At 38.6% G+C, this 26,444-nt stretch overlaps 1 protein-coding gene across 6 annotated transcripts in view; it reads left to right on the top strand.

Annotated features, from left to right (window-relative positions):
- The window catches only part of lingo2 (leucine rich repeat and Ig domain containing 2), a 237,541-nt gene that overhangs the window by 134,722 nt on the left and 76,375 nt on the right, over positions 1-26,444 (top strand). For 5 of the 6 annotated variants that reach the window (XM_038700257.1, XM_038700254.1, XM_038700256.1 and 2 more), the window contains one exon: positions 4,223-4,309. The gene's annotated coding sequence lies outside the window, so the exon portion shown is untranslated. Of the gene's footprint in view, positions 1-4,222; positions 4,310-4,719; positions 5,065-26,444 lie in introns of those variants that run through there. The other variant, XR_005442040.1, reaches the window with a different exon arrangement.

The following is a 26,444-nucleotide window of genomic DNA, read 5'->3' as shown; positions in this document are numbered from 1 at the left end:
CAAAATCTTGATTGTACAGAAGTTAAGTAAATGTGTGCACTACAAAAAATACTAAATAAACTGACTATGATGTATGAAACAAAATTTACATGAACCTGCCAGACCACTTTTACAGCAGTAACGTCCATCTACCCTCCATCAATGGTTAGTATTAGACATTGCTGATTAGTAATTGATTTTGGAATACAACATTTAGGCTACCAAATCTTGGATACAAAGATCTTCTAATCGCAGCTCATTGACTTCATGTTGGCAAAGACAAAGATACATAGCTCCTAGTTAGCTTACAGCAAGACTCCAGAAGTCCATCCTTTTAATCACGCCCTGTAGGCTTGAAAGGTGGAAACAATGGATCCTCTTTTAGCAAACAGCAGCTCTTTTCAGCTTGCATTCCATTTACAACATACTCAAACACCACTTGACAAATAAACTATCAAATCATCAATAGCCCCTTCTGAAACCAGTCTGGCAAAATCCTCCACAACACACACGTCTATCTCTATGCCCCCCAATACTTTCGCCACAATATGGGTCAATACACAGCTTCTTTTATTTATCTCTCTCTTAAAGCATTCACACTTCCAAGTGTGCTCACAAGAACAAAAAACAGCAACATGACTATTCATTTATCACTTTTGGGCTTGAAGACCCCCCCACCCCCACTAAAAAGTAACGGTTCAGCAGCTCATTTTAGAAATGAATCCACCATGGATCAATCAGCCAGACTAAAAACACTGCAGCCTCTCAAACCAGATGATGCTATAATCCTATACAGAAGACTATAGGCTATATAGTATTTAAAATCATTACAGTATATAAAATAAAAAAAGTATCTCCCAACTTTTTAACTAATAGCATATTCATAACAGTAGCAAGAAGTATGTTTTTGTACAAAACATATAACGTTCCTTAACGTCACCTGTTGAAATAAAAAATTCTAGTTTCTCCCAGCTTTTGAACAGCTGTTTCTCTGCATATGCATTTATAAGAGCAGTATTCAGTGTTCTTTAACCACTCTGTCCCGAGTGCATGCATCACTGGTAGTAGTGGCTGGAGTTTCTTTCTACAAGTTTCACGTTGCTGTGCTGCTTTAGTAGATGCTTCAATACATTAGATGTAGGATTGTTCGCAGTTGAAAGCTTTTTGCTGGTCGCACAAACTTTACAACAGATGTTCTTTGTATCTTAGACTGTGACACAATAATCGCAATACTTAACAGCTGTCGAAAGAACGCCTATTTCTATGGTTCTCTCTTCTACCTTTAGCCGTGAGGCTAACAGCTAACCTGAACAACATAAGGTCTGGCTTCTTGACTTGAACTGTCCCTGACCTGCCACACAGTCACACATTCACGACAACAAAACTTAGTACTCAGTCTTCAATAGCAAAATTATTCATGTCATCGGTTCAAGAAATCCATTCAGAATGCATTTCTTTCTTGTTATAATCTTTATTGTAATATTGAAATTGCATATCGTAATATCTTAATAGCACTTGTTGTAAGTATGTTTGAAATTGATAAAAGTAATAACCCAACCAGATGGCCGCCCACCCTGAGTCCTGTACTGCCTATTAAATGGGAGTTTTTCCACCACTGTCATCAAGTGCTTGCTCATGGTGGAATTGTTGGTCTCTGTAAATGTAAAGAGTACGGTCTAGACCTGCTTTGTATGAAAAGTGCCTGAGATAACTTGTGAGGCAATATAAACAAAATTGCATAAATATCCAAGTCCTTTAAAACTGAATGCATATACACAAAAAGGGGTTATCTAACAAGAGGCCAATGGATTGAAGTGGTTAAACCTTGACTATGTGGAGGAGTGGGAGTGATGGATGCAATTTAATGGCTCACATTAACTTCCTAGAGGGCCTCACTCTCACATCTTCAATTCCCTCGCTTGTTTTCTACCTTCATTGGAGCAGACCAACTTCTTAATTGGCATAATAATGTAATTAATTGCTTTCTTGTCACTGGGCCCACTGAGTTTTACACTGTAAAGAAGTATAAATCAGGCGTGTATTTACAAGCAATCAAATGCTCATGATCAGAAAGGAACATATAAAAGATGTCCAGCTGTGCAAAGTAATTGGTTCTACTTATTAGCTGTGTATCATTAGTTGAAAGGAAAGACATTTAAATGAGGAGGATGAGTTATTTTGGCATGTAGTTTATTTTTTCTTATCAGCTAAACATTAAAATGAAAACATCTTACTGAATGTAGTAATAAACCCCACATTGTATAGAACTGTATTTATTTTATTTTAATCTTTTAGGGACCTCTCTAGTGCAACAATATCAGTAAAGATTTAGATTCAAATTCCCCATGGGTTTACAATAGTGTTTAGCAGTCGCAGCTTTATCAAACAGGCTGAAATAGAATGTAAAACATGCATTGACGATGCCAAGTTCTTTCAGAGACGGTGGCTTTGGACTGGTATTGTGTAACGTTATTAAAATCAGATTTCACTTATTTTGACACAAGCATCACATCTCATTTTGATTGGAAATATGCATATATAGTGATGTACTATTGAAAAATTAAACCACATAAAAACAAATAAATATATCATGATTATAAAACTAAAACTTAATTTTAACAGTATTCATTCAAGGATACTTCTGACATGGGACTCATGAGCAGGGTGCGGATTGCGGGTGAGCCAGGGGGAGCTTAGCTTCCCTTTATAAGACATGAGCTCCCCTAAAAACATGATTTGTGAAATTTTGAGGGGTCTCAAAAATATTGACAGTATACTTTTTTGCCATTATTATAAGACATTATAAGACAAACAATGCCTGATACTTTCACATTCAGCCCAGGCTTACATGCTTGCAGCTATTAATGATTCAGCAGTAAGAATCACAGTAAGTCAGGGCTGGGTTGGGCTGTAGTAGTTACAAACAAATGCTGATGAAGCTCTGATGTCTATAACAACATCCAGGTGCTTTATGGTCACACAATTAAGGAGCATCACTTTTGTCTTGATCGGTGTGCATCTTGACACCAGGTGGCAAATGGTGTGCTAATGCATCCTTATGAATCAAGGTCTAGCTTGTGGCAGGCGGGGGAATTGATAGCAATTTTTCCGTTGAATGACAGATTGTCAATGAAAGGCTATTAAATCACATTATGTGCACTGATATACCATATTTCAATCTGAATCAGGATCAACTATTTTCTAAATACAATATATATACGGGCATTTGTCAAAATAACACTAGAGATATATACAATGTTGAAAGAGGAAGGGAAGTGAAGGAACGGTCTCCATAAGAATATAATGTAACAAGGCGGAAAGAGTTTAATATCATGCTAGTGATGGCTGTGCTTTGAGTACATTTGTCATGTGTCATTTGTGTCTAATATTGTCATATTAAGCTTATTTGGAGAACTACATCAACATCGAGGTATTCACTTTGTACTGTCAAAGACATTTGGCTCATCTGTAATATCAAGGGCAGACAAAAAGGGGATTATTATAAATTCAGCAAAATCACCCTTTTGCAGCCCATCAATATTCTGTGGCCATTTTGAGGAACTGGGTTCAGGCTTAACGAGGGGATCCAACGGATAAGTGATCAAAAAACAGGACAGCTATTGTCCTTGAACTCTTAATGGCGTACTAATAGTGCAGGGTGTCAAGAGTGATTTTAACAAGAGTATCCTGAGTCAAACTTTTTTTTAATCTCTCTGCCTTTGGACTTGGAGGAGATAACGGTCTCCTCTCTCCCTCTGTCTCTCTCTCTCTCTCTCATCACTGCATTACCATATCAGGCACGCCTTTTGCATAATCACCATCCTCTGTGTTTCCTCCCGCAGTCTGGAAAAGGGGACTCATTATAGTAGAGAGAGTAGCAGGCAGGCAGGGGCCAGTGTGCATTGCGTAGGTCACACTGTTTTCTAGAGACTCTGAAAACATCAAGAACTTCTACTAAAATAAATCTTTAAACAAAAAAATCTTACCATGGATAAATGGTAAGCACAGTACTGACACAGTCTTGGCACTGCCTTGCTGGAGTTTAAATAGAATAGATATATAACATGCGATTTAAAACTGAAAACTGCTTTCTTGTCTCCTCCTATGTCCATCTAATTTCCAAGCATTGTGTTTTAAAGATCTTTGAAATTGTGATCTTTATGTATTGTTTCTCAATGTGGCTTTCAAGCATGCCCATCATTTTTCATTTTATTTATACTTCTTCCCTTTACTATCCTGTTAGATAAAAGACTGAAAACAGGGACGACTACAGCAAAAGAAGGGAGAAAACAGCAGGCCATGGCCGAGGGGATGATTGTTTCTCAAAGTGGTAAGTGGCAGACATTTACAGTCTCTTAGCTGTTTTGTTTCACAGACTTGTGTGTTCATTTTGAATGATTCTATTATTTTTGCATCACTCCTGGTGCCTTTATGGTAGAGAGAAAAGGACATATAACGTAAGCGTAAAAAGCCCTCTCTGTGTTGTTCTCTGTTTGGTCAGAGTGGCATGATCTTGTTACTCACTACCTGCAACCATCTTGAACTTGTAGTTCTTAACTCTGACCTAACCATTTCTACTTTTTTTCATTCCACACTTTTAAAGTATACTTTATTAACCAGAGACCTCAAGTCAAAGACCCATTTTGAACCCATAAGAATACAATTTCCTCATAAGCCAATGGAAGTTACTGTAAAGGGCTTTGCTGGACTGCAATTGTATCACGTTTTATTCCCTTTCAGCTAAGTGACACTGGACCTGTTCAAGTCTTCCAGCTTCATTGGCTTTATGTGCTCTGTGTTACCGAGTTGCATTGTTGAGTCAGTGTCCCCCGTTGCAGGATCTCTGACAGCTGACACACAAATCATTGCTGAATAATATTTTGATCCCGCATCACTGCAGCCAGGACAAGCGGGTCAAAACAGCAGGATGTGTGCCATCTAATGAAAAGGGGTTCACATTGTCACTGTGGATCCTCTGTCGCACCAGGAGCTTCCTTTAAATTTACTATGAGTCTATGAACTCTTTTGCGGCTTCTAAAGAAAGCACGTATGATTCATAAATAATTAAAGATTATGGATCACAAAGTACAGCGAGTACTGTGTATTTCTCTTCATGTGTTACTTTCAGATTATAATGTGAAGTCATTATGTACTTATGTATCAGCTTAATGAGTGTGACATTTGTCCTGTAAATTAAACAGTTACTGATATTTTAAACCAAGGAAAAAAAAATATATATATATATATATATATATATATATATATATATATATATATATATATAAAATCAGGTAAAAGCTGATCTCTCATTTTCAGTTCTTAATGCATCTTCAAATATCAAGTCATAAGGAGGATTGGTTAAAGGGAGAAAGCCATTACAGATACATGTTAAACCGTTTTAATATTAGGACGTGAATTCTGCAAAGGTTTGTGTGGATTTCATGTTTACTGCACTATACTTTAAATCTAAACATCACTGAAGTCCTCTTTTTTTTTTTTTTTCCTGCCGACATATCAAAGTACAGTAGCTCCCTCCCTAATTCAGCACTCACTAAAGATGGTTACTACCAATAGATATACTGGAATTGTTGTAATACATTGATTTAGTTTGACACTATATACTGACTGATACCTCTGATGACATTTGCACTGTAAATTACATTGTTAAACAGCACAGAACAGTGCATCCCCTTAGGGCGTGTCTGTTTTGAATGCAGATCCATAAATCTTAAGCCAATTCCAGTATTCATGCAACAAAAAGATTATGTTGACAAGAGTTTTAATTTACAAGTCAAACTCCAGTTGACTTCATCTGCCTGTAGCCGAGCTTTTGTCAGATTTTAGATTGCATGTGTGAGTGCACATTTGTAAGTATGTGTGTATCTGTGTGCAGGCATCTGTGCGGGGAGTGCACCATTACTTGTGTGTATGTTTGTGAGCTCGAACTTGGGTGCACGCATGACCGTGTAGGCAAGTGCGTTTGCATCTGTATTTAGGAGAGAGGAAGAGATAGAAAAGCAACATAGGTGATGTTGTGTGAAGAGACAGGAGGCTGCAGACAGATAGTGTCATTCCCTCAGTATCACCATTAAATCTTAATCTCCTGGCCCCTCATGGGAGGAGCCAGCCGAGCATGGGATTGTGTTTTGCATCTAAATCAAGATGTCGTGTTCCTTCAGAGACGGCTTTATTGAGACAAACTTTGATGTGTCTGTTCTCAACTTCACATACGTCTGGATGCACAGGCTTATCATCCAGCTGCTGCTGTTTGCACAAAAGTCTTGTTAAATTCAATTACCTTGTAAACTGTAACATCTCTAATCAATTAGGCAGAAACAGAGAAAACTAAACTCCCAAGGGAATGTAGTTAAGTTATCAACCACTGTGTGGCTGTTTCAGCAGGCTGCATCATGGGGGCTGAGGTGTAATTACATATAAAGAATTTTAAATTTTTCCCGTAATACTCAGTGGCAGACAGAATCACCATATTTTCTTGATGATCAGCATCTAAAATGCACTCTATAAAGTACAGTATTGCAGCAAATATTGGTTCTTGGACTAATATGGTCTTGTCCTTCTCATATACTGAATGAACTGTGCTAGTAAAACCCTGTTTCATCGATTTTGCATTCTGGTAATGGTCCTAGAAATGACAGAATTAGAAAATCCACTGTACAACTTGCAATAATTGTAATAACAGTTGTAGTAATTGGAAAAACTAAAAGTTTGAGTAAATTGGATTTTGGGACTGTGCAGTTACTCGTTTTTATAGCTCTGAAATTGTCGGGAGTGGTGTTTAAGTAGTGAATTTTAGGAATAGTCTGCACTCACTGTAAGAATAACAAACATACGTTGTTTTGACAATGATTGTAATTTAGATGTTGACAGTTGTCATGTGACATGTCCTAGTGTATGGGCCAGCTCTGGTGCAAGATTACCAGGGCCCGAGCACGGAATGTGCGAGGTCCCTATTGAAACTTTCTTTCTTTCTTTTTTTCTGCAAAGTAACCTCAATTTTGGGGTCCTAAACATACTCGAAAACTCACCAATCTTTGCACATAATTCAGTATTTTATGGGTTTCGTGCATGGGCATGGCAAAATGTCACGCTAGCACCCCATACAGGGCAGCCCCTGGACAAAGTTTCACCTACGTATACGAAATTTCTGTGGTACGTGTCCAGAAGTACAATATAGCCTCTTGGAGCCATTGCCAATACCCAACAGGACGTCAGCCAATTTGTCTTTAATGGTCATTTTTGGCGATTTACACACTTTTTTACTTTAACAAACTCCTCCTAGGGAATTAGTCTGATCGACTTAAAATTTTCGCTGTGCAGTCTAAACCCATTGTCAATTAAAAGACAAACGGTTATTAACAGTCAACTAGTTTTCCCGTGGCGTGCTGTCAAAAATTGATGATTCGCCATGAAACAGGAAGTTGTTGTAACTTCAGTCTACATGCTCACATCTGCACCAAATTTGGAACGTTGTTATGTACTACTCCTAGCAGGTTGGAAAATCATTAACACAATTTGTGCTTTTGCAGTTTTCCAGTGCGGTGGCGTTTCACGCTTCGCCATGGCACAGGAAGTTGTTGTAACTTGACTGTACATGCTCAGATCTGTACGAAATTTTAAACATTTAATAAGAACAAGTATATGCCAACATTCACCCATAGTCATAGCACCACCAGCTGGAAACAGGAAATTACGTTTAAAGAAGCAGCCCCCGTGGCACATTTCAACTACATGTATGAAATTTCTGTGGCACATGTATCATGTCCAGATTTACCTATAAAAGACTCTTGGAGTGATGCCCTAAACCTAACAGGTAGTCAGCCATTTTGAAATTCATGGTCATTTTTGGATGATTTACAGACTCCGTACTTTAATTAACTCCTCCTAGGGATTTAGTCTGACCAACTTCAGATTTTTGCTATAGTCTAAACCCATTGACAATTAAAAGTTGTACAAATGGTGAGTTTTCGTGGAATGGCGTGCCCGTGGCGTGGCATCCAAAATCGATGATTCGCCATGGAAAAGGAAGTTGTTGTAACTTCACTGTACATGCTCACATCTGCACCGCACTTTGTGCTATGTAGCGCCACAAAGGGGACACAGGAAGTGATGATTAACACCTTTGTGCAGCATCCGTAGTGCATGGCAAATTCACCAGCAGAGCTCCAGAACCTGTAACACGGCCGCCTCACACCTCGACTCACTACACATCAGAGGGCCAAATATGCATTTGTATTTTATGTAACAAATTCATCCCCCTGTGAACATTCCCCCAGGTAACTGAAACTCAACACAGCACGAGTCAAGGTGTGACCTAAACCTTTCTTATGTTCTACTTTCTTCTTCTTATCAATTTTTTCTCCTGCACTATTGTATGTTTGTCATCGCTGGCAAACGTTAAGCTTCTCAGAAAAGTAGAGATCAAAACTAAACACAGCACCTGGCCCTTATCGCAGTGAGGTGTGCTTCTTCCACATGTTCTCTCTGCACGGCCTTCCCATATTCTCAGTTGGGAGAAGACGTGATCAGTAGTCAGGGCACATTGTATTACCCATTGGGTTACCCCTCAAAATTCCCACATGCCACACTTCATTCCCTGTGAGGCTACACAAAAAACTGTGACAGAGCTTTTAATTATGGTTAAGGCAGAAATATGAGTGTTTATCCAGAGGGATTAGAGATTCTGGTGCTGACATTTGTGGATAGAGGACATGATTCGTTTTTTTCATTGGTTGTTGTCGTCGTTGTTGTTGTTGTTGTTTTTTTCTCCAGTGAAGTGCTACATTTCCCCCAACATCAATTGGATATGGTATTATTAGATCTGGCTGCACACTTTCAGATATGAAAGGGAAAAATAATCTCTCTGAAAGAGGTAGGCTCTGACAGCACACTGAGATGTAATAGAAAGCCTAGCTGCTGTTTCAAAGAGAGAACACAGTAAGAAAAGTGGTTTGGAGAGGGATGCCTGCTTACTGCAGAAAGAAGACAAGGATAAACCAGCAAGGATGCTCCGTTCATTGTCTACTGTACCTAGTCCTGACTTATTATGGATATGCTTTTCTTTCCATGCAGCTCATTTCTTGTAGCTTAAAGGCAAAAGCTCCCTCTTGATTCTAGGACAACTGTTATTTAGTGAACAATGCGGGGGAAATCTAATATATAGGAAATAAAAGAAAAACATACAGCATGTGCTGTCTTGGAATGTGCCAGTGATTATTGTGAAATGCCAGAAATTCAAATTCTTGTCTGTGAGTAGATATTAAATTTGTTTTCATCATAATGAGGTCCATTGGTCTACCCGACATGGATGCATTTTTTCTCCAATTTTAGTAAGACACATTAATGGGAATGGAAAGCACATAGCATTTATCTTGTCTATTATAATTTCTGTGTTGCCCACATGCCTCATTATTCTTGTTAATAGAGTCATATCTCCACCAAGTCTATTGATTCATCATTATTTTCTCAACCCTTCCTTCCAAACATCATTTGAAGTCTGGCAGCTGCATTGCAAATTATGCTGTATTGTTGTTGTGTGGAGCTGTATTATATTATGTTCTATGTAGTATTTTGTGAATTTAAATAATTTGGGAGTAGGGACGAAATAACATAAATATCCCAGGACAGGTTGCTATTACAGCAGTCTTCTTCTCATGAATTGAAAAACTTACAACATTTCAACATATATATTCTTGAAAGTAGCAAAATAATTATAAATTCAGTGTGCTATATAACTTTACTGCTGCTAAACAAAGTAACTACAAGACTACAACAACATGTTAGCATTGAACTTGTAAATTAAGTTACAAGATTTTTTGACTTACGTAAATATCTCTGCCAGAGACACTCTACAGTGAAATATGCCTAGTTAAGCCATTCATTAGTTTCAAATAAGAAAGTAAAGATCAAGCATGTGATTGGCAAAGGGCAAAAAAGCAGGAAAATATACTGAGACCCTCCCACACCCCGATAAAACTGGCTGCGGCTCTATTATAGCATATCGATGGTAAAGCAGGACCCATGACAATAACTTATTTGGTGGATGTGTTGCAGTGGGAATCACGGACAAGTGTCTAATCCACTGCGCCTTCGCCACCTCTCTATAATAATAATTATTTTGTATTCATTTTTTACCAAGCTTGAACAGCTAAATGTGCAACATGCACCATGAAATAATTGATTCTATAACTAAATAATATAACTACTAACTTTCAAATTAGTTAAGTAGAAGTTAAGTTAGTATTTAATTAGTTATTTTTAAAGAATAAGAGACCGCAGCAAAGGTTGTTGCCTGTTTAAGACCTGGTGGCCTAACTGTTAAAGAAACAGTTATATCATTCAGGAAACTCAGATCAAACAGCCAATCAGTCTCTGTCTATTGATAAACTGTAGGAAAAAGTTTTTACATTTCAACTCTGGCATCGGCCGGGCGTGTACGTGAGACAAGAACGACCGCGACAGTTTCACGGGATCGTGCCAGTTACACAGAAGCCGTTGCCGAGGCGCTTCTTTGCCTGTCTGTTGATGAGGAGTGCAGAGCACCCTGCGAATCTAAGCTGTCTGAAAAGGCCTTATAAACCCTGTCACAACCATTCACAAGAAATTATTTTTAACTTGCCAAAACCTTTAACATAAGGACATAAAGACTTAAAAAGCAACCATTCATACAGAAAAATGTATATAGGCTATATGATTGATCAATCGACAACAAAGTCAAAGTAAACATTAGACATAGCCTTTAACAAGCAATAATCAAATCATACCCAATTTATCCGATGCTTATTGTCAACTCAGATTGGGCAAGTTACTCAGAAATAATATAGCTATTACCTAGTTACTTAGCATACAGGCTACTCCTTAAAGTAATAGTAGCTACTCTAGCCTGCTTATTACTGGGTATTGGGTGATATAACGCCACACTCTCCCGATGAGTCCAAGCATCACTGGCAGTAGCGGCCGGAGTTTCTTTCTGAGATTCTGTTTCTCTTTCGCTTTAGCTGATGCTTCAATTAGCCTAAGTCAGTGTAGAATTGTTCGCGGTTAAAAGCTTTTTGCTGGTCGCACAAAGTTTACAACGGATGACAATGTTCTTTGCATCTTAGACTGTGACACAATAATGTCACAGAAAGAAACTAACAGAAAGTTAGTAGTTAGTTACAGATGTCGAAAAATCCTCTCCTCCCTGTTCTCCTGTCTTCCTTTTTGGGTAATAGCTGAGCTGCAGCGCGGTCGCGCATTCATGTCAGGGATGGTGCGTTCAGTAGGGCAGTCTTAATATGATTAGTAACTGTAATAACATTACTGTTTTGGAAATAGTAATCCGTCACACTATTCTTTACTGGGAAAAGTAATATTACAGTATTACTGCCCAACACGTTACGTACCACTGATGTGCCAGAGCGACTTTGGTACACACTGCGCAGGTGTAGAATGGGCAGCTGAACGCAAACGAACATCCTTGTTGATACTTGGAAAGGAAGGAATCGTTTTCATTTTACCCTTTTCGATTCACTCGGTCAGCTCCTGTAACCCCCCCCCCCCCCCCCTTTATTTTTTTATTTTATTTTATTTTTTTAACAGATCTGCATGATTCACCTGGGTCCACTTTTCAGATCAGAAAATCCGAAATTCTGTATTAATCTGGAAAAATCACATCCCTCAAAGATCTATTTATCTAAATGACAAAATCCTGAAAAACAGGTGAGATAGTAACAAAGTAGAAATAATAATAATGGGCGTGTCGTGTTAATTGCTTAAAGAGTTTACTATAAACAGTATAAAGCTAGTGATCATCATCACTTGTCGAGTTACTTGTTGAGTTAGATATGATGATGCTTAATGTACTTCATTCTTCAACTCCCTCAGGTCTTCAAGAGTTCCCCAGGTACCCTGATGTCAGTAATTTTTTGTCACCAGTATTTTTAGAGCACGTGTCACATCTTTCAGAAGATGGATTTGCCATTTTTGTAAGACACTTGTCATCTCTTATTGTTTAGTATGGCTAACTTTCCATTATCCACTGACACTGTCCTCAAAATGCTATTATGGGTTGATTAGGGAAATGCGAGCTGTGATCTGAATTTTTGGCCTTGATTAGAGAATATTCACCCCTTTTGTTACTGTCAAGAATGATCAAGAGAAGACAAGGTTTGCTAAGTGAGTGAACGTGACTAGGAACGCCATTATCATCATCTTTGTAACACAGCAGCCCCCTCATATCTGAGAGAGCATATTAACATGCTGGCGCACTGTCATCCCTAGTGCCCTACTTATACCAGATGGACCTCATTCAGGTCTTTCACAAAACACAGACGTGAAGGGATCTTAAATGTCAGTCTCAATATCACCAAAGCCATAATTAAGAATGAGCTAGCAGTAAGGCTGTCGCGGTGAAGTAATTTCCCCCGCGGTAATATGTTGGGGCTCAACAGCGGGGTATTATCGTATTTTTCATCAATGAAGTAATTTGGTGCCATATAGCATAGTAAGAGTGTCTGTGGCTCTCACCTCATTGCACAGCGAGCCGCTAACAGCAGCTTTATGGTTGGAGCAAGCTAGCTGCTGGGTGCTAGTCATCAACATTGCCAAGCAAACTCATTTTTGTAGTTTGACCGTGTTCAGGGCATTTCTATCATGTCAATTTACATACCGCAGTAACGCGCGCACACACACATAAACCGGTGCAGAGCAGAATGGGCTGTCCACAACTAACCACTGTAAGTAACGTTATAACTAAATTTCCACAGAAACATGAAAAACAGTTGCAGGCATCCGACACACTACGCTCGTTAGTTAGAGAGCTTCAAATGAGGCTTACCGTTCACAGTTTCTCTTGACTGTCCCACAGGATTACAGCGTTAGATTACAGCCTGCTAGCCACATTAGCCGCGCAATATGCTAACGCTAGCTTAGCTTAACGCTAAGTTAACTAACCTTTAAAATAAACAGTAAAACAACACAAAACACAGCAACACTTACATCTTCCAAGTTTGAAGTCAGGTCATGTACAGCCCATGGTAATCCATCCTTAAGCCGTTACAGAGCTCGTTACAGTTATGGAAATTTGAAGCACTAATTTATTAATTTAACACGCACTGAAGTATGAACATCGGGGCCGTTGCGGTGTTTGCCATCCTCCTCGGTAGACTTGACCAATAGTGCGGTATTCCAATTTTGCGGTTATCGCGACAGCCCTAGCTAGCAGAAGGTGTACTTTTGTGTCCTGGTAAGATAGTTTGTCTCATATCAGGTAGATCACACGTCTAATTTCCAAAAACACCAATGAGTGCAGCACCAAAAGGCTAGGCAAAAAGTCCGATTTTTATTTTTACTGGGACCATTCTATGTCAAGTACCATCACACTAACAAGAGTCATGAAATGCTTTATAATTAACATGACGTTAACACTTTATCCATATAGAAAAATCCTACAGACTCAATTAATCAGTTATTGTATTTCCAGAAGTTGATTTACAATTTTGATAATCCTAATTGTAGTTTTTTTATTAAAACTTCTTAGATGTGATTAATCAACTATTGACTGATCAAATAGGCCTAATATATCAATCTATCATTCACTTATAGATTCATAAGTAATAATTATTATTGGCAGCATACATTAAATCACTGAACAGACCTACAACCACATCACACAACATCATTTTAATGTAAACTTCTTTTTCACTCCTGGTTATTTATGGGTTTGGACATTGTTTGCACACAACTGTCTCTCCACTGGGCCTCCATGTTGGCACTGACTAAGGTTACCAGGCAATTTGTGTTTCATCTGCACAGCTTCTTTAAATGCAAACTGATATGCATGAAGGAAAAGGAGACTTGTAAGGAGATGGTAGGGGAAACTAACCTTTGAAGATACTGGAGGTGAAATAAACCAGGTGTTTATTAGATGTTCCTGTTCAAGGCTTTGTCCTTTCACATAGCCCACAATTATTGCAAACTGTAAAAACACTACAGTGCATTGTGGGAAATCAAAGGCTAAGCTCCCTGTAGCTTTGTTCCCCTTGTGTTTGTTTTTTCCTGTTGTTTTTCATATAGGAAAGGTAAGGCTTCTAATTAAGTCTTGGAGGTGGAGAATGAGGTGTCTTACTGTGGCCAACTCAACTTCGATGTTTAATTTATGTGAGCTCTAATATTTATGGATGCCCTGATCTGTATGCATATAAACATTTGGTCTGTGCCGTGTTTGTGAGTTTGAGACAAAGACAGAAAGAAGAAATATAAAATGTGAAGCAGAGTATTGAGTGCATAGCTAGCTGAAATATTGTAGGGTCAATGTATATGTGGCCTGTCTGTGTGCTCAGTTATGTTTCCCTGTCTCCTTTTTCAACAGTCGCTTACTAAATTATACATTCACTGCACGCTACATGTTTCCCAAAGCAATGCACTCACATATCCATACATAGTATACAAACACACGCACACACTTAACCTACCTTAAGTAGAACATTTTGATGATATTGTATGTTCATTCTCAGAAGGATTATGCAACATTTAAACTTAACCTCTACATACCTTATGTAAGTGGTGAAAATGACAATGTTGTCCTTGGGGAACCATTTTGTGTGGGGGTCGGCTAGGGCAGGGTGGTCACCAGAAAATTACTTCAGCCACTTATTTCATAAACGAGAAGAAAAAAGCAGAAGCAAGGAAAAGCAAAACCAAATGGAACATCCTATTGATTTTACTCATTACCTTTAGAGCTACATAAAAATCTAATAACAAAAAACTAAAGTAACTTACAAATTACAAAGATCGCAGAGATCTTGACTGATTATTTTCTTGATGACAGACATAATGATGATTATTAATCAGCTTCCAAAAACATGATCTCTTACTATTCTCTCCTCTGCTGCTCTTTTTGGATTATTTTCATAACTAAAAGTGCTTTTTAAAAATATGTATTATTTTAAAAGCAAACATATTCAGAAATTAGATGAGATGTTGTGTCTAGAGCAGCAACAGTAATCTAAAAACATCAAAGTCAATATATACTATAGCTATCCTCAACTCAAGTAATCTTGGAGTCTTTATCACCTAGTTCACTTCTCTAGCACGGCCACTCTGCTTTGCTGACCACTGACTTTGCTCCGTGTGTGTTTGTTTAGGAGCTCACAAAGAACAGGATTTCTATGATTTCAACACAGATTTGTTGTTCACAGTGTAACTTTAGCATAATCACCGGAAAAATAGGGTGCATTGATAGTGAGTTTACGGCATCCTTTTGGATTTTAATTTGTCAAAGTCACAGGACGTGTACCAAGTATACCTGCGGCTTCCAAACATACCTGTAGCTCTTAGCGATGACAACGCTGAAACAGAAACGCTACTTTGGGTACTGGTTCAAGCAACCCTGCAATGTCATGCCTTCCCATTGGCTATATGGACAGTAGTGTTTGTCTGGAGGATTATTTGTTTCATGAACATGCTTAAACACCTATAACCGGTGTCCCCCTATAAAAAACAGAATAGATTTTTGAAATCTCAGCATTCCTGTGCTTTCCCCCCATTTCCACCGCTACCTTACAGAGAGGTTATGTATTGTTATGAAATCAAAAATATCACTTCACTTCTAAGGTGGAATACACTATACACTCTCTCTCCCATTCTCTCTACATCCCTCTAAGACCCTATCTCAACAAACTAGCAACAGATGATGATGATGATGATGATGATAAGGGCTGAGAAGCTGGATGGGGTAATAACGCACATGACACTGCGGCCTACAACGGTCAAGAAGACCGTGTTTATGTTCCCTCCACATCAACCTTTTATGTGCAGCCCGCTGAATATTATGCACTAGGCAGAGCCAACTGAGGGCTAAATCTAAGCCTCAAAAAATGGCTTGGATCAGCAGGAGTGACTGGGAAGGATAGCCAGGATTTGAAGAAGGGGAAATGCAGGGAAAATAAATATTTCATGGAACATTCTCTCACAACACAGTTAAAAGGGGGCGGGATAATGATCAATAGTAGTAAGGGATATGGCTACGCACAGATACAGTCACTAGGAAGGTAATACAACTTCAAATAGCAAGGGTGCTGGCTACATACTTGGGGTTAGTTTAAAAAGCATATATAAAGTACTGGCTTTTGGTGATAAGATAATCTATGATGGTTTGTTTTTCACAACATATTATAGTGTAAAGTAACTCTGCTAGTAGAAATATTGCTTGCTGTACACATTTTAAAAAGGTACTGACTACATATCATGGTGGCCATATGAAGTGTTCCGGATTATATTGGCAGAATTAAACAAAGAAGATTATCACAACATTTAATCCATGTTATGCAGTTGTTGACCCCAGAACGTCTTCAGATAAACACTAGCATCAGAGCAGAACACATGTTTAACTGGAAGAGTGAAGCAATAATGCAGATTAAAGTGGTCATGCTTGGTCAGTATATATAATGCTGACAACACAGTAAAGGATTTACATTTACAGCAGTAACTTGAGAAAAAATTGGGTATTTTATTTTTGAATATAAGTTTATAAGAACAGGCACGTGTTGACTCCAGGTGCTTGTGAGGGTATCACCAGCAAAAGAGATTCCCGCTGTAATTCTTCTGTAAAGAAACCATGTGCTGGTGAACACACTATGACTGGCTGGAAATGCTGATAGGTCAACCAATGGAGCAACCGTAATGAAACAAACAAGCCTATGTCATGCAGGAAATTAGACTGAGAGGAGCAATACTGCACCTAACAAGCTTACAGCACTTTGAATAAGGTGATTGAGAGGGAGGCAGTTTCCTGGGCAGGAGCACTGGACCATCAACCTCGGTCTCACATATCCTATGGCCCCTGTCCAAGAATTACACAACAAGGTGAGAGGCACTTATGGGACTCTGTTTCACAGCAGCTGCTCAGTATCCAACAGAAAAACTGGTTGTACTGCATACCAAACATCCTATGTATGTTACTGGGATTTTAAAATGGGAACATTCCTGAAAAGAGACTTTAGTAATAGTAGTAGTAAGTAGTGTTTACTTTCCACCATATTGCCACCACCATATCATCACAACAATCAGAATACAAGACAAGTACTCTATACTTATAAGCCATGTATTAAAGTGAAAGACAAATGTGATTTGGACCACATTTACTTAATTTAGAACTTAATAGTTGCCTCAGTTTGTCACACTCTGCCATGTTAGTGGCTTGTTCATCCTACCTCTGCTTCACTCAAGCTGTCTTCCTTCTTACAAATGCTTTGTATTAAGCAGCAACCGAAATCCAAAGTAGGGCTGCAACTAATGATGATTTTCATTATTTCCGATCCATAGCCTAAATCCAAAGATATTCAGTTTACTATTATGTAAAAGGAAGAAAAAGGAAAAGCTAAGCAGCAAATTCTCATATATAAGAAGCTGGAATCTTTAGTTTCTGGCATTTTTGCTTGAATACTTACTTAATTACTTACTTACACAATTATCAAAATTGTTGCCAATAAATATTCCATAGATAAAACATTCCCCTTGGGTGATGACACAGAGACCACATTTTTTCCGCTTGGGCTGTACTTGTAGTTTAACCTCTTTTGAGCATAAATTCTAATTACAGTTTCAACCAGATCTGATTTGGAAACACCAACATAACCTGTATGAAGGGTTATTAAACCTGCTAATAGACTACTACTTTTTCCAGGCAGGAATGTTTATAAGAAGACAGGCCAAGCAGTAACCTAAGGGTTACTATGACCCTGTATGATCTATGATGCCACCATCAAGTGTCCTTGAGCAAGTGACTGAACCCCCTCAACTGCTCCAGGGGCAGTGCACTCCAGCTGACCCAGTGCTCTGATCCCTCTGATGAAATGCATATCCATTTGTATGTATAACCTGGAAAGGCTATGCAAAGAGACTGATCTTTGAACGGAGACAAACACAGAATTGATGAATACATTGTGGTTAGATGACCCTACACACACATTGATATCTGCAAGTACCGATGTACTGAACTGCTTACAAATATAAAGTAGCTAGCTTAGGTAAATAAGACAATATTGGTACACTTTTATGTGCCATCTTTGACACAGGAGGAACCTCTTTCATCCACCACCCTATTTGACAACATGAATCCTCTTCCTATTTAGATGGATTTAGTCCTCAGCCATTTACAGGGAAATATATGATGCAGGTAGCTCATGAGACTACATTTTATGTGTTCAATTGGGAGTCGGAATGGTCTTGAGTGATGGGATTGGCGAGGGAGTGGACTTCATTTTTACGCCTGAATGAAGGTGAACCTGACCTCTCGTGTGAGCCGGAAGGACGGTAAAACTCCAAGCAGTGTAGCATAAGCATACACAGCAAGTTCAGTGGCTCTGAAGGGGTCATTACCCCAAGGAGATGGGCTAGGAACAGTGCCAGACTGAGGCCATTATCAGTTTGTTGGTACAGGTGATTATGGCTTACTCTACCATAAAAAAAATCATATAGTGCACTCATCCTAAACTATATTAAGTGCGCCTGCTGTATTTACAGATAGTATGTTTATGTTTATGAGTCACTTTCCTTTTATATTCAAAGGGAGAGTTCACCCAAATCCCAAAAACATATATTCTCTCTTAGCCTAGAAAAACATACAACAGAAGTTAGTTTTTGTTTTTAATAGATAGACAGACAGACAGACATGGACATTTTTAGCGGTGAAAGGTAATGAAATCCATATCAATAATACGTTTAATGAAAATGTAACAAAAGAACCCTCTTTGGGAATAAACAGGAACAAATGTGACATTTAGAAACTATGCAGTAAATAAGAGAGGGCAAAGCATGCTGGGATGCAGAGGGGTGTAAAGAAATTGGCCATTTGTCAGCTTGGATAAGGTCACTATGTAACTTGCAAACGGCACAGTAATTGACTGCAGTTGAGGATGTTATAGCTAATAGTGGCTCAAATGAAAATCCATGGAGCTTGGAACAAATGATGTTCCATGTTTATTATGTAATTTCCAAACAAATGAATATCATCACCAGTGCCATCATCATAATTAAGACACTAACTCCTGCAAACGGCAGGAGAGGTGTCAAAGGGCAAATAAACTCCCCTAGACACTACTTTGAGGATTGCTCCATGTACATGTTGTTAAATTTTGGTGAGACGGCGATTAAGAGTTAATCACTGTGCATGGACTGAACATGAGAGGGTAATATAATATCAGCATTTATGGGATGGTATGTGCTATGTACCTGCTCTAAGCTAAAGCTGACAGGTTAAATTTGTGGCATTTTACTGGCATGTGGCATATAGCCACAGCTGTGGGTAGCCTTCTTAATTAAGTTTGCAATGCTTGGATAAATACATTTGAGATAGAACCTAATTGCTTTTATACACACACATTTCATATTGCGGAATACATGGTGAGTGCTTGACTGCATTGTATTAAAAAAGTTACGCACATCACACTACAATTAAAGATATTTCAGAAAGTAACCATAGAGTTTATTTATATTCATCCATATTGTGTTTGTAGTCTGCAGTATATAAGGTCTTGTCACCATTGTTTTCACAAACATGTAGGGGTACCATAATGAGATGTGTCAGAAAGCAGGAGGTTTTTTTATGGGACAGCAAACATCCCTACAGCTGCACAGTGAAGATTACTAATTTTTACTACAAACTGTAAAGGTCTTATTACCTGCTGTGCATGACCCTCCTGGCAAGCAGTACATGAAAACCACTTCCACAACTTGGAACTATCTCTTGAGGGAGGAAATGAGTGAGTCTTTTTCTGTAGAATTTGTATTACAAACTTTTGCTCTACATTGTAAGTACTGTCTTTGAGCCAAAGTGTGTGTCATTCAACTGTGTGTTAAATAAAATGTAGAAATGTTGTGATGGGAAAAATGAGATGTCCCTGCAGCAGATTGAAGAAATCACCAATTTAGTTTGATGTTTTACTTCAAAAGTGCAGCACGACTCAAAGAAACAGTGACTGCCAGTTAACTGATCATCAGCAACAAAGTTTATTACAACCATACATTCTAATTATGGTGGTCTTTCTTTAATGCATTCATCCAAGCATTGCTGCCTTAATTAAGACAGTTAGCCACGGTCATGCCTGTATGACACATGTCAGAAAGATATAATCTAACCATTTAGCTGTGGTTTACAACAGAAACGCAATGCTTGACAAACCATAACTAATAGCATTGCATTGCTTTCTTATCTTAATTTAAAGTCCGTATACGGCGATTAACTCTTAATGACCTCACCAACCTTTAACAGCATGCAACACCTACTTCACAAATTGCTTTGCCCAGTACTTTTTGTAGGGCCTTGTTTAATCATATCATGGGGATTTTAACAATATCATATCTACACATGCATCTTTCCACTAGCGGGAACATATTTTTTATATCCAGCATACAAAAACACCTGGTTGACTCGTCAGACATAAATAACTCAAATAAAATGATTTTCTGAGCCACAAGAAAAACTGATGACAACAGTGTTTTTTTTGTTTTGTTTTTTTACAGATAGGCCTATGGGTTCATGGGGGAACAATGTATATAGTAAAACCTTCATCTGCTTTTCCTATCTACTCTCCACATCATGCACCACCACCAAACATATTAAAGTGGATACAGATCAAGCCAGAAGAAAACAAAGCTCTTGATACAATACATCATAAGCACAGAATGCCAATTTACATACCAAGTTAAGTGTATAGCCTTGTATAACAATGCCATTGTGACAATAGACAATAGTTGGTTGGCTGGTTACAATGGAGGTGTATTTCCTGGCATTCTATTTTATCCAATAGTTTCTATTTTCCACTGTTGTTATTTTTCCAACAGGGATAAGAAAAGGAATATCTTAATAGGACAGGTGTCTTCTCCATTGTCTTGCAGTTGTGTTGTTTATGTGTTGTGCCCCACTCTACTCCATCATGAAAAAGTAAAATCCAAAAAGATTAATTGTTTCTGTCTGTTTTTGTCAGTCCCACTGTTGTGATTGCGTTGTCAATCTCGAACAGAGTGCAGCTGTCAAACCAAGCTTCTATTTAACTGTTACTTGGTGAACCATTCCTGCCTGCACCCATGTCAGGTCTTAATAACTAGCTTTAGTCGCAACTGAGAAGGATGAATAGCAGTGGTGCCAGGCAGCTGACTCTCTATGGCACCCTTATCTTTAAAGTTGTCTTTCCCAGTCTTGTTTTAATTAGATTAAAAGTTCTCTGCTCCTCCCGGGAGCAGCTGCAGGCCCAGACCGGTGCTTAGGCTATTGTGTGCAGAACTCTTTTCTATGCTCAAAGGCTGCCACTTCTTCCCTGTTTCTCTACAGGGATGCTTAGGTTGCTCAAATTGTGCTTGGGTCAAACATCATGCAAACTTGTTGGCACTGGCAATGTTTTAAGGTGACTCAGTGGCCCAAATGTGTTTACGAAGCAGCAGGTTTACCCTTGGTTGACTTTAGCAATAGCAAAGAGCAAATATTTTACAAGGTATATGGCTTTTATCATTTACAACACAGGGTTATATAACAAGAATAAGTTGTAAGTTCCCTTTATGCTACTCACAAAAACAAATGTTATATACAAAATGTATATACAGTATATTGGTGAATAGAGTAAGTCATAGAAGTAAATCTATTGTACATGCTGGAATGCTGAGGGTGATTTAAGGAGTTATACAGCCTGAGGAAAGAAGCTGCTCTGGAGTCTGGTGGTTCAACTGTGGATACTTCTGTATCTCTTGCAAGACGGCAGCAGGATGAACAGGCTCCGGATTGGGGTGGGTACTGTCTTTTAGTATCCTTTGGGCTCTGCACAGGCACCTCACTGACATCACTAATGTTCCTTAGATGGGTACCAAATGATCTTTTGAGCGATTTTAATCACCCGCTGCAGAGCCCATCTGTCCTAGGCCGTGTACATCACATGCTTTCTGTCCATTTATTATTTCAATCTATTCTAATATATATTTAACTAAAGGATATCATTAACTTTTTAGCTTTGTCCTTGCATCTCTCACCACCTACCCAAGAGTTAAATTACCTGACTAAACATGAAGATTGCGCCTAATTAGCAAGCAGCATGATTTTTAAGCTCTATAATCAAAACTTATCATAGCTAAAATCTGCTTTAAATGGAACATTATCAGTGTTTCACTTAGGGTCGAGTTATAGCAGTGGAGGTGAAGCGAAATAAATTTTTTTGTGCGGAAGAAAATTCAATTTTTTCCAATGAAAAATATGCAATTTCACATCATATTGGGCCATTATTTTCACCGTATCTCTGAACAAATAGTTGGAAAAGCTAGAGCAGATAATAAACAAACAGCACCCAAAGATCAGTCTACTGGGGATTTAGTTGATTATGATGCTCTCCACAGTGATTTTACATTCATCGCACAGAATGTTTTGTGCATCACCCCCTAAAACCCTGTTGACCTCAGAATCATTATAGATACGATTGGTTATGTTTGCCTTTTGTGTCTTTATTTTACAGCTTTCGACATTTATCTGTAGACATTAATATAAAAAATAAGCAACGTGAGAAACCACCTCTCTTCTGAGGTGCATTTTATTTGCACATTAAAATCCAAAAGAAACGTCTCCTCATTAGCTTAAAAGGACCCGTTTGCATCACTAGCTGTAGGCTACACAAGTTATTATCTGATGTTCTCAACATTGGACAAATAACAGTTAGGCAGTAATAAAATACAGCTACCATTTACTTTCTATAAATCTAATGTTAAGTTACATAGCAGTCACTTTCTGCTGCATTGATATAATAATGAAATAATGAAATTTTAGTAGCAGTAGATATATGTATTGTGTTTTTTTTCCTCTCCTATACTCCTTATTTTTGTGCGTCCACATTTACTAGGGTTTAGGTCAGAGCTGTGAGATTGATTTGGTGCTTTCCCTCTCTTGTTGTTCCTCTCCTCTCCTGGAATGTTCATTCAAGGCCGAGAGAGGATCTCTGTTCCCCAAAACATAGAAACTAGACTGTGTAAATGATGATGCATCCCTTTGCTTGGGGCCAGACGCCCGAAGCCCTAGGCGGCAGGTCTCTGGACCAGCTGTATATGTGTTTTAGTACTTCCCTAATTCTCTTTTGTTAAATAAATTCTTCAAAGACAACGGTTGGTTGTACCTCAATTCTTTGCTCAACCCTTCACTGGGAATATGATTGCCATGAGAAACTGCATACGTTAACTTGGAAGCATCTCACAGTCTTATTCCTTTATGCAAATAATGACATTGAAGTGTAATTTACTGACAACTGGTTAAATAGAAAAAGTGATTCAAAGGCTTGCGTGTGAGATGGAGAACAGCATGAACAGAACTGTGCTAACCACAGAGACACAATGTCACATGATGTCTTTGCAAATGGAAGACGTTGTCAGGTGTGTTGGAGGAATGCCAGATGTGTGACAGTCCAAACAAGTATTTTTTGGTTGGATACTAATACTGCATAGTATTTCCATATGAATTGATGCGAAAGTGATGCAGAATCCGAAATTTTATTCAAAGAACAACACACCCCTGAGGAGCTTTTCAGGTGTAGAACCCCAAAGGAAATCATGCTGTGTTAGCTAGAAAGCTGCACTGACATGAACTCAGGATAGCTCTTTTTACTTTGGTCTATGTTTCAGATTTAAAGAGGCTTACTTAGCAAATGTATCCATAATTTAGATCTATGAGATAGGCCCCTGGGGGTCTTGTGGGCCTACCTCAGTTAAACATCTGTCAAGATGTGTCAACCCCAATGGCTTTCCAGATCCCACCCCCTAACCAGACCTTTTTCCTGCAACATAATACTACTATGATCAAATCAGATGGTGTAAATTGTTAACAGAATTACAATGTTTAAAACACTTAGTATTTTTATAATAACAAACAGATTGCATTCAGATTTTCAGCATAATTTTGGGGGAGGGGAGGGTTAACTTATAAAGCCCTTTAAGAAAAGCAGTGATGCCAAAAGAAAGCTGTGACTGAGATGCCTTAATTTCACATGTGAGCACTCCATGAAACATTTTAGCTGGTGAAGTGTGTTTTTATGGGACTTGGACATAATAAAGATAATGATGATGTGCTTTTCCTGGAATTGCATTTAACTGAATACAGGAGGGGGTTACAGGCAATTACACTGGGTGAAAAGTAATAATAAAACAAAAAGAAATAGTGATTTAAGATAAGCAGAGAAATATCCATGGAATTCTTACAGGCCAACAGTGCTCAAATGGAGATGGACGTGCTTTAACGTCCCACCTGATGATTAATATCTTGATAATGCGGCCTACCTGCTCTCCTCACTCATAGTGTGCTGACAGCAAGAAGATGTGTGTGCCGGTTAAAGTAGTTTGAACGAAGCCGGTGCCAAAGCAATATTTTATTTTATTTATCTTACTTCTCCTGCTAATCATTGCTGCTATCAATTACCCCTGTGACAGCCCAAGCCATGGCAGACATTGATATGTGGGAAAACGGGTTGTAAAGTGTAGGGGTATGTTCCAAGCCAGACATTTCCATCCATTGTAAAGAGAAATCCTATCATATTGGGTGTGAAGGAAGAGAAAGGGATAAAAGACAAAAATGTTTCATGTCATGCTGTATTGATTCAAGAATAAGCATTTGTTCCCAAACAGATTTTGATTGTCTAAGTAAGGCACTAGCCTGACACGTAACATTCCAAGTGCATTAAATGATTCAGCAAAGTCTGGAGTGATCCACATCGAAGTGGACGGGTTGGGTTTCATGGAAGTGAGTGAGCAGTTTCTGAGTAAAACTTGAACTGCTCTTATCTGAATTCACACACATCTTCAGACCATGGTTAACATGCGTTAGCTTGATGTTGGAATTCTGTATTTTACTGTCTGTACATGCTGTTGATGAAATGAGAACATTTAAAAGCAGATACCGAAAAGCTTGAGATGAATTAAGCTGTTCAGTTGCTTTGAAGGAAACATCCATTTACCTCAGCAGCTGCTGTTTGTTTCTTATGCAGTGCACTTGATTAATTTCTGATCCTCATCACTCTATCATTAAGCGGTGATTATTTGAAAATAATCAATGCTTGCCAGTTACTGGGGGTGGAGATGGAGCAGTGGATAAGACACATGTCTTTGGTGTGAGAGACCGGGTACAATTCTGTGACACATCCACCAATGCGTCCCTGAGCAAGACACTTAACCCCTAGTTGCTCCATAGGTGTGCGACATAAATAGCTACTGTTAGTCGCTTTGGATAAAAGTGTCAGCTAAATGTAAAATGTAAATGTATAAAACAATCTCTGTCAGTTGCACAGGGAACCATCACAAAGTCATATGGTCGATAATTACTCTATTCCATTTGCATAATGTAAAGTGGTCTGGTTCCCTCTTGTATGACTGACCTGTTAGTAAAACACGACCTCTAGTCGGAGAGATTAAACAGTGCTCACAAATATGGCTTTTTGCTCATTGTGACAAAGAGGACAAGATAATGAGTTCTGGGGTAGAGGCTTTTTGGCACTATCGAGTGAAATCCCTTCCCCTGAAAATGAAGGCTTTTGGCAGCACATCTCAGAGACTCTCTGTCTGTATTTACAGGAGACAAAAAAGAAAATGGAAAATGAGGAAAGAAGCCCAACTTGACCTCGTGCTGTGTCATTGCGACCGCTTGTTGTTTATCTTTGTGTATTCGGGCAGGATTGAGTGCATTGTTTACCGGATTATCAGGCATCCACATGGACTAGCTATGAATACAAACTGTGATAGTGTTGTCCAGGCAAAATGGAAGTGTAACAACCTAACAGATTACCAGTGACTGTGACTGACTAGGGGTGCTGGCCATACCACAATGAAATACCAAGTAACACCAAGCTAGCAACGAAGCAAATAAAGCTCCCCCACCATTAAATGAGTAGTTTTAAACTCAGTCATTCCCAGTCAATTTGAAGAGATATCACAGTGAGCATTAGTCATTTTCTTCTGACAAAAGATAAAATTGTTACAAAAAATCTATATGTGTAGATTTTGTTTCTGTTCTTTTGTATTCTGCAAATAGATGGTGTGGATCAAATAGTCACAAGGCTGTAGACAGACAGCAAGAAAAGAAAGAGAAAAAAGAGAAGGAAGGGGCTGACACATACGTAAAGGATACCATGGGAAAAATGACTAGTCTACAGTGTTGTGTTTTTCATGCATATCTGTGTTCTTTATGTGTATCTGCTGTTTAAACATGTGAGTGAGCACAGATGAGATGCATAGAGAGAAGAGGAGAGACAAAGACAGTGAATGCTTCCTTGCTTTGAATAAAGACATGGCCCTTTGCGGACAGCTTGTTAAAGCTGCAGAGGATGAGTCAGAGAGCAGTCCCCTTACAGGAGCCCTTGTTGTTCAGAGTCCAGTCTGGTTTCATCTTGTCAGCCTTGTTCAGGGCAAGTAAAAAAAAAAAAAAACTGGTGCACAGGAAGTTTTCTCCATGTCTT

This window comes from Micropterus salmoides, unplaced genomic scaffold, assembly GCF_014851395.1.
Source record: "Micropterus salmoides isolate LMB-PRFRI ecotype aquatic unplaced genomic scaffold, ASM1485139v1 Ms_hic_scaffold_5, whole genome shotgun sequence".
Lineage (NCBI taxonomy): Eukaryota > Metazoa > Chordata > Actinopteri > Centrarchiformes > Centrarchidae > Micropterus > Micropterus salmoides.
This window is presented reverse-complemented; position numbering and strand designations above follow the sequence as displayed.